This window comes from Arachis ipaensis, chromosome B02 (genome assembly GCF_000816755.2).
Source record: "Arachis ipaensis cultivar K30076 chromosome B02, Araip1.1, whole genome shotgun sequence".
Classification (NCBI taxonomy): Eukaryota; Viridiplantae; Streptophyta; class Magnoliopsida; order Fabales; family Fabaceae; genus Arachis; species Arachis ipaensis.
In genome coordinates, this window is record NC_029786.2 from 90,623,181 (window position 1) to 90,632,433 (window position 9,253).

The window sequence follows — 9,253 nt, forward strand, 5'->3', positions numbered from 1 at the left end:
CATTAAATATATTTATGTGATAAAGCACTGAATCAGTTCACCAATTTTTGTGTGTCTCAACCGTGCAAGCTACGCTCTAAGCCTCTAATAAATCATTTGTAGTATCTGATATGATTTAAATTAAATTTCTCAATTTACATATATATATAGTGATGGTAATCAATGGCTAAGAGAAGGACGGGTTGAATCTTAACATCTTTTTGCTGAGTGTTACTTTCTGCCCTTTGAAATATCTTTAAGAGATTTTTCTTTTTTTTTGTCTCGTAACTAGTCAAGAGACATTTTCTTTTTGTCTCGTAATCAATCAGGAGATATTTTTCAATTTTGTCTGCTATGCAACAGAAACAGAAATGGAATAGAAGAGAGAGAGAATCACACCAAGAAATATCCTGATTCAGCTGCTAAGTGCAATGCAGTCTACATCCAGTTTCCATCACAATAATGATGGAATTTCACTATAATCATCTTGATTACAAACACCAATTATCCCTAGGAACTACCCTTCCTATCCGGGACAAGTCCAGAATCTATCCCCAATACTGAACTTGACTTGGTCACCTACCAAGCTTTCAACTGCTAAGTGCTAATCCAACTTGCAAGGGGATTCCCACAGAATCATGATACACAACACAGATGTACAAAGGACCTCCAAGACATCTATGGCTTTTTCTTTAATTTTGTACCCTCTGCCTTTTTTCACTCTTACAAACCTCACACTGTTTGCCTTTATCACCATGAGACTCAGACAGACAAAACTAAAGAAAATACAAAATAGAAAACATTGAAGGAGAAGAACTTCTGTTAGCTTGAGTAGCTATGAGAACTCTGTGCTTACTCTCCTTGATTCCAACCCTTGGTCGTTCACCCTTATTATAGAAGGGGAAGCTTCCAAGGTTAAAATCGGTCCAACCGAGCCAATTTCTTCTTCTTCAACACCAAAACCGGTTTGGACAGAGAGAGGAGAGAGGGAAACCGAAATCAAAACAACATGCATGTACCTCTCTCTCATCCCTTCTCATCAAGCTTCATCAATCTGAGCCTTCCATCTTGACTTTATCCCCAAGAAAGATTTCTGACCCTTGACGAACTCTTGATCCTTGACAGCTCCATCTGTTCTATTTTTGCTTCTTCCTCCACGTAGCTACAGTAGCTACCTTCTGTGATGAATGAACAAAAAGTAGAAACGAGCTTCACCTTAGGGATCTTCTTCTCTGACCGAATTGGATTGCTACCACTTTAGACATGGAGATCTTGAAGCTTCTTCTCCACATCTTGTCTTTAGTGGCAAAAATCCTAGTCACGCGATACTGTATATCTTCTTTTTGCAAGGGCCATCATCACTTTGGCCGCTTGCTTCTTCCTAGCTTCTTTGCTTCTTCTTCTGATAGCTTGCATCTTCTTCTACTGACAGATGAAGTGACAGAAACATAGAGAGAGAAGAGAAAGAAGAGAAAAAGGAAACTCTGTAAGCAATGAATACAATTAATCCAAATTAAATTCCACTTTCATTTTCCTATGTCCAGTGGCATGTAAAGCATTAAAAGCAATCAAATCAATGTAGACTTTCTCTTTCATGTTATCAATGTAATTAACTTGGTTTAATTGAATTTGAATTCCATTCCTTAGTGGGAGTAGGTAACCGAACTCAATCATGCTCCATTTCATTCTTCCTTATTTCAATTTCGGACCCATGATGATATTGGGCCAGGACAATTATATCTTGGGCTTTGTTATCAGTTTTCATATCCCAATCAATACAAATAATAATTCAGCCATAATACTTGAATATTTTTGTACCACATGCTGAATATTTTTCCAACCTATTGGGCTTTTTGTTGCATATGTCCATTGATCAAAATACTGCACTCAAAACAGAAATTATTAATCAAATAATTTTGAAATCAAAATTAAATTAATAATTCCTAATAATAATTTTTAACAATGTTTGATCATCATATTAATTTGAAGTTTTCCAAACTCATCAATCTCCTCCTTGATGACAAACATTATTATAAATTGAATTGAAAAAGGGTAAGGATTAAGAGTACTTCCCTTGAAGATTTTGGATCCTCCCCCTTTCCATTTGTCACATAGCTCCCCCTTGATATGTGCCATTTTTATTAGTGAAAGCATTACCTGTAACATGCTTAGAACAAGCTTACTACAGTTCCAAAAAAAATTACAATGTATTCAACATATGGAACATTAATAACATGTTGAATAACTTAATTTTTGAGCAGACGTATAATGATAATCAAAACTTGATTTGTTATCTTTTAGATAACTTTCTTCTCACAAAAAAATAAACATAAAGTATGCTTGAGTACTTTCAGAGTACATTGCAACAATTAACCAAGACTCAACATACTTAACATCAACATATTCAAAATGAACATTTCCTGCCAAACACTTCAATCAAAAAAATTTCCAGCAACATAAAGTTCAGCCAACATATAAAAAAATGGCAGAAAATCATTAGATCAGCATCATCAGAGAAAAACATTAATCAGCCCTAATCAACCCCATTTTCTACTTTCCTCCCCTTTTTTGTCATCAGGAGGAGAACCTGCAAAATAGTTAGAAAACCTGCATAATGGATATACATAATATTTGATTAACATAAAAAAAAAGAAGTTCAAAGTATTCGAGTACAATCATCCATCAACAAACAGTTCAAAAAACAGTACTAAATCCAAAGGAGCAAAAAAAAAAACTAGAAATTGTTCAAAAGAATGGGCAACAGTGAGCCTAATCAGTTAGGCATCAGACAGATTTATATCTGAGTCAGAGAGATTATCATCTTTGTCGGAGTGAGCCATGTCCTTTTCAAAGCTCTTGAGCAGCAGATTGATCCTTTCATTACACTTTGTCCATGCCTTTTCATTTTCGTAGGCTTGCTTGCGAGTTTCTTTGCAAGAACGCACCATCAAATTGGACATGTTTGAAAGTTCATTTAGAACATCCTTGATTGATTCAGAAAGCTTAGATGGCTCAGGATGACGACTTTCCAGATCACTATCAGATGACATGGATGTCATTGAGATTTTTTCCTTTTTTCCTTTCATGGTTCCAGGAACTCCGCCTCATTTTATGGTAGACACCCTGTTTTCTACAGGCTCATTGATTAAATCAACATTGAAATATTCAAAAATACATGTCAGAAAAATACCATAAGGCAGATTCGCCTTCTTATCACTGCGAACACAATCCCACATGTGTCGCACCATGAGATAAGCAAAGGAAATTGATGAAGAAGTAAGAATAGCAAAGAGAACTAGGGTATCACAGACAATTACTCTCTGATAGGAACCACTCTGTGGCATCAAAATATGGTTGATAATGCGGTGAAACAGCGCTCTCACAGGACCGAGAGCTTTGTGAGTTAGAATAGTTCCATCTAGAGTAGAAAAATTTTCACAGACCTGAGTTATGGCTATCTGAAGAGAAATCCCGACTTGAGAGTCCCATTTGCCTGACATATATGCTGTGGCTCCTTCATTTGTATACCCTAAGGCAGCACTAATAGTCTCTCTGTTCAAAGTCAGATGCACATTCTTGACATAAGAATGTATCGTTCCATCATGATACATCATGTTCGCATAAAACTCGCGAACCAGATTTGGATATACCGGCTTTTGAATCTTGAACAGTGGAGTCCACTTGAGATTGTCAAACAGAGCAGTGAAGTCAATTCTTTTTTTGCACTTAGAGTCTCCAGATTCATTATGTGAGAGGCACACAGATGACGGTTAACTAGAACTTGAGAATGGAACTCGTAGGCAGCGCAAGATATGAACCGAGCCGGATCAAAGTGAGAGTGATTCTTATTGAACTTATTTTTGAAGTCTAGAGAATCCCAGTTTGGTGGTTCTCTAGTGTTGCGGAGAATGTAACCCTTCGAACGCTGAGAGGTTCGGCCAGAGGGATGGGGAGTTAATCGCCGTGGAGGTGAAGGAGGTGGAGATGATTGAGAGGCTTCTTCTTCTTCGGCCATAGTCCCCTTCTCCTTTCCAATCTTCCTGCGTGAAGAGGTACGTTGATGAATCACTTTCTTCCTCATAGATGCAGTTGAGTGTGAAGAGGGGGATGAGGATGAAGCAAAGTGTATATGGATATGGGTGTGAGTTTGGGGAGCAGAGGAGGATGGAGAATTTTTGGAAGAGGGGGTTCGGTTGCTTCTTCTTGTAGCCAACTTCTTTCTCATGATGAAGGTGGAAGAAGTATAAAGTGAAAAGATGAAGGGATGACCGAATGGGTTGGAATGTGGAGAGAGGTTACAACCGCATTAAATATTGAGTGGAGAGAGGATTATTAGAATAATGGGCATTCAATGGAACGGTTATCCATCAAGAAAATTTTAAAATTAAAAAGTAACTGAAAGATCTTTTCCTTGAATCAAGGGAGAGAATATGAAAAAATATTTTGATTTGACATGAACTCTCCCTATAAAGATATGATGTGATAACCTCCAAAAATTATTTTAATAAAAATATGATGGAGAACTCAAAACGGGCTAGAGTCAAGGAGGGGTCACATGGGCTCAAGTTGACTGGCACCAAGGTTCAGTCTCCCCTTGTTTCATGGCTTGTTTATCGCATAGCCAGATTTGTCTCCTTGCTTCCTATGAGACAAAAACAAACAGAATCATCAAAATTACAATTTTTTTACAGCATTCAGATCTATCATTCCTAAACTGTTCCTTAATGAACAAAACCTATCTTCACACAAAGGTTTAGTGAAAATATCAGCAAGTTGTTCTTCGGATTTCACAAATTGAATATCAATAGTACCTTTTTGCACATGTTCTCTAATAAAATGATATATAACTTCAATGTGCTTAGTTCTAGAGTGCCAAACAGGAAGAAATGTTTATTGCACTCATATTATCACAAAATAAAGGTATGCTATTGATTTTCAATTTATAATTCTCTAATTGAGTTTTTAACCAAATTAATTGAGAACAACAAGCAGAGGCAGATATGTATTCAGCTTCAGCCGTGGATAGAGCAACGGTGGCTTGTTTCTTGCTTGACCACATGTTTAGTGAGCTTCCAAGAAAGCAACACATTTCAGATGTGCTTCTTCTATCCACACGATCTCCCGCATAATCTGCATCACAAAACCCCACTGCACAAAAATTATTAGATCTAGGATACCATAAACCAAAGTCACATGTTCCCTTAATGTATCTAATGATTCTTTTGATGGCCGAACGATGTGATTCTTTTGGGTGAGATTGAAACCTTGAACATACACCCACACTTTGAACAATGCCCGGTCTAGAGGAAGTAAGATACATAAGTGAGCCTATCATTCCTCTATACCGAGTTTCATCCACATATTTGCCATTTTCATCCTTTTCAAGTTTAGTATTTGGATGCATAGGTCTTCCCATTGGTTTGAAATTTTCAAGGCCAAATTTCTTGATTAATTCTTTTGCATATTTACCTTGGTGAATAAAAATACCACTAGGAGTTCGTTTAATTTGGAGACCAAGAAAGAAAGTTAATTCTCCCATTAAACTCATTTCAAACTCACTAGTCATAAGTTTTCCAAACTTTTCACACAAGGTTTCATTGGCCGAACCAAACACTATGTCATCCACATAAACTTGAACAAGTAAAATATCATCATTAGATTCTTTTATAAACAAATTAGTATCGGTGGTACCCCTTTGAAATTTATTTTCCAACAAGAAGGCACTAAGCCTTTCATACCAAGCTCTTGAAGCTTGCCTAAGGCCATAAAGAGTCTTTGAGAGTTTAAAAATATGATTTGGAAATTCTTGATTTTCAAAACCGGGGGGTTGAGCAACAAATACTTTCCTATCTATAAAACCATTAAGAAAAGCACATTTGACATCCATTTGGAATATTTTGACCCCTTGTGGGTAGCATAGGCAAGAAGCAACCTAATTGCTTCCATTCTTGCTACCGGGACAAAAGACTCATCAAAATCAATACATTCCTCTTGATCGTAACCTTGGGCCACTAATCTAGCCTTGTTACGAACAACACTACCATCCTCACCCAATTTATTTTTAAAGATCCACTTTGTACCGGTTACCTTCTTACCATTTGGATTTGGTACAAGTGTCCAAACCTCATTCTTTTCAAATTGAGCTAGCTCTTCTTCCATGGCTTTGATCCAAGAGGGGTCTTCAAGAGCTTGGTTCACATTGAGAGGCTCCAATTGGGACAAGAAGGCGACATTGCTTGGTTCCAATTGCTTCTTGCTTGAGGATCTAGTGTTTACGCCTTGGGAAGGATCACCAATGATAAAATCATGGGGGTAACCTTTCAAAAACTTTCATTCTCTTGGCCTTTGAGGTAAGGTTCTGCCTTGATGAGCTTCAGCAGTCTGGTCTGTTCCGGATTCTCTGACTGGTTCAGGAGACAAAACTGAAATGTCTCCTCCATCCTGATGAGACATTTCTGGACGGACAGGTTCTTCACTTGGGACAGTTTTGGGATTTTCTTGACTTGGTTGATGGTTCATATCAGCTTCACTTCCTGTATCATCATCTAAAAGGGTACTGGAAATTGAATTAGTATCATAAAAGGACACATGTATGGATTCCTCTATGGTTCTATGTTCCTTGAGGTAAATTCTAAATGCTTTGCTAGTGGTGGAGTATCCAACAAACATTCCTTCATAGGATTTTGGATTAAATTTTTCAAGATTTTCTTTATTGTTAAGTACAAAATATTTGCATCCAAAAATGTGGAAATACTTAAGATTAGGTGGGGTTCCTTTCCATAGCTCATAAGGAGTTTTCTTTAATCCTTTTCGAATGATAGTCCTATTCAAAATATAACAAGCTGTATTTACAGCTTCAACCCACAAAAATTTTGGAACATCATTTTCACAAAGCATAGCCCTAGTCATTTTTTGAAGGCTTCTATTCCTTCTTTCAACTACCCCACTTTGTGGAGGAGTCCTATGACATGAAAAGTTATGTACAATTCCAAAATCATCATAGAATTTTTCAAAATCTTGATTTTCAAATTCTTTTCCATGATCACTTCTTAAGTGGGCAATTTTTAAATCTTTTTCATTTTGAATCCTTTTACAAAGAGTTGAAAAAGCATGGAAAGCATCATTCTTATGAGCTAGGAAGAGTACCCAACCGAATCTAGAGTAGTCATCCACCTCTACCAAACCATAATGTTTACCTCTTAAACTTTGAATTCTAGTGGGATCAAAAAGATCAATATGCAACATTTCTAATGGTCTCTTAGTGGAAATTCCATCTTTTGGTTTAAAAGGAGATTTTACTTGTTTGCCTAGTTGACAAGCATCACAAGTAATATCCTTATCAAATTTAATGTTAGGAATTCCTCTCACCAAGTTTTTCTTAACTAGCTTAGAAATTTGGTACATGCATGCATGACCTAATTTCTTATGCCAAAGCCATTTTTCAGATTCAAGTGATGTAAATCATGTTACTTTTTGATCTTTTAAATCCTCAAGAGTCAATCCATACACATTATTACACCTTTTAGCTTCAAACAAAATTTTTCCAGATTTTTCACAAATAACTAAGCAATCCAAGTTTCTAAAAATAACTTCATAACCAAGATCACATAATTGGCTAATGCTTAGTAAATTGTGTTTCAACCCATCAACAATAAAACATCATTTATGAAGGAAGAAAAACTCTTACCAACTTTACCTATGGCCACTATCTTTCCTTTTTCATTATCACCGAAAGTGACAAACCCTCCATCATACTCATGAAGCTTGATGAAAAAGGTTGTCTTTCCGGTCATATGCCTAGAGCACCCACTATCCATCTACCACATGTTGTCCTTTCGCTTGGATGCTAGGCAAACCTGCTCTACGTGATCTGCCATGAGGCAAGTTTGAAACTTGGTTTCTGATTCTTCATCTTGATCAGAATCGTTTTCCAAGTTTTCCCAAAAGGCCATCAGTCCTTTCTTCTTTCCCTTCTTTGGCTTTTCCTCCTTCTTCAGTTTAGGACAATCAGATTTGAAGTGCCCAACCTCTTTTTTCAGTTGTAGCAGATCACTTTACTAAAATCTTTCTTTGGTCTCCTTGAGCTGCTCCCTTTGCTTCTTTCCTTCAGTTTTACCATTTTCAGATGAGTTATCACTGGATTCATCATCCAGAGGGTTAGTAACAAAATAAAATCATTTTCAGATGAGTTATCACTAGATTCATCATCCAGAGGGTTAGTAACAGATTTGAGAGCTATTCCTTTCTTTTTTTTTTTTATCTTTTTTCAAATATATGTTTTTAAAGGCAAGTAAATTTCCTCTCAAATCATCATAAGTCATAGAATCAAGGCCACTACTCTCAGATATCACTATTGCCTTAGTTTCCCACTCTTTTGTGAGACTTCTCAATATTCTCCTCACAAGCACAGATTCAGAATACGTGATCCCCATAGCATCCAAGCCATTGATGATGATGTTGAATCTTTCAAACAGTTCATCTATCGATTCTCCTTCCTTCATTGAGAACATTTCATATTCTCTGTTCAGCATGTCTATTCTGGTATTCTTTACTAGGGTTGTGCCTTCATGAGTGATTTAAATTTTGTCCCAGATTTCCTTTGCCATTGTATATCTTGATACCCGTCAGTATTCCTCGAAGCTGATCACACAGTTGAGCAAGTTGATAGCTTTGGCGTTGAGCTCCACCTTTTTTCTGTCTTCTTCTGTCCAACTGACTTCACTCTTGAGGGGAAACCACACCATTAGCTCCTGTAGTGGTTGGAAATTGAGGACCTTACATGATTATCTTCCAAAATCTATAATCTACTGATTGAACAAAAATCTTCATTCTTTCCTTCCAATAAGTGTAGTTCTTTCCATTAAAGAGTGGATGTCTGTTGCTTGACTGCCCTTCTGTCAGAGTGTAGGTCACCAGGTTTGAGCCACTGTTATCTGCCATCAGGATCTTTTCTCCAAGCTGCAAAGCTTGATCTCTTTGAGACCAAGCTATGATACCAATTGATGGTAATCAGTGGCTAAGAGAAGGAGATGTTGAATCTTAGCCCCTTTTTGCTAAGTGTTACTTTCTGCCCTTTGAAATATCTTTAGGAGATTTTTCTTCTTTTTGTCTCGTAACTAGTCAAGAGACATTTTCTTTTTGTCTCGTAACTAGTCAGGAGATATTTTTTAATTTTGTCTCTTACGCAACAGAAACAGAAATGGAGTAGAAGAGAGAGAGAATCACACCAAGAAGTATCCTGGTTCAGCTGCTAAGTGCAATGCAGCCTACATCC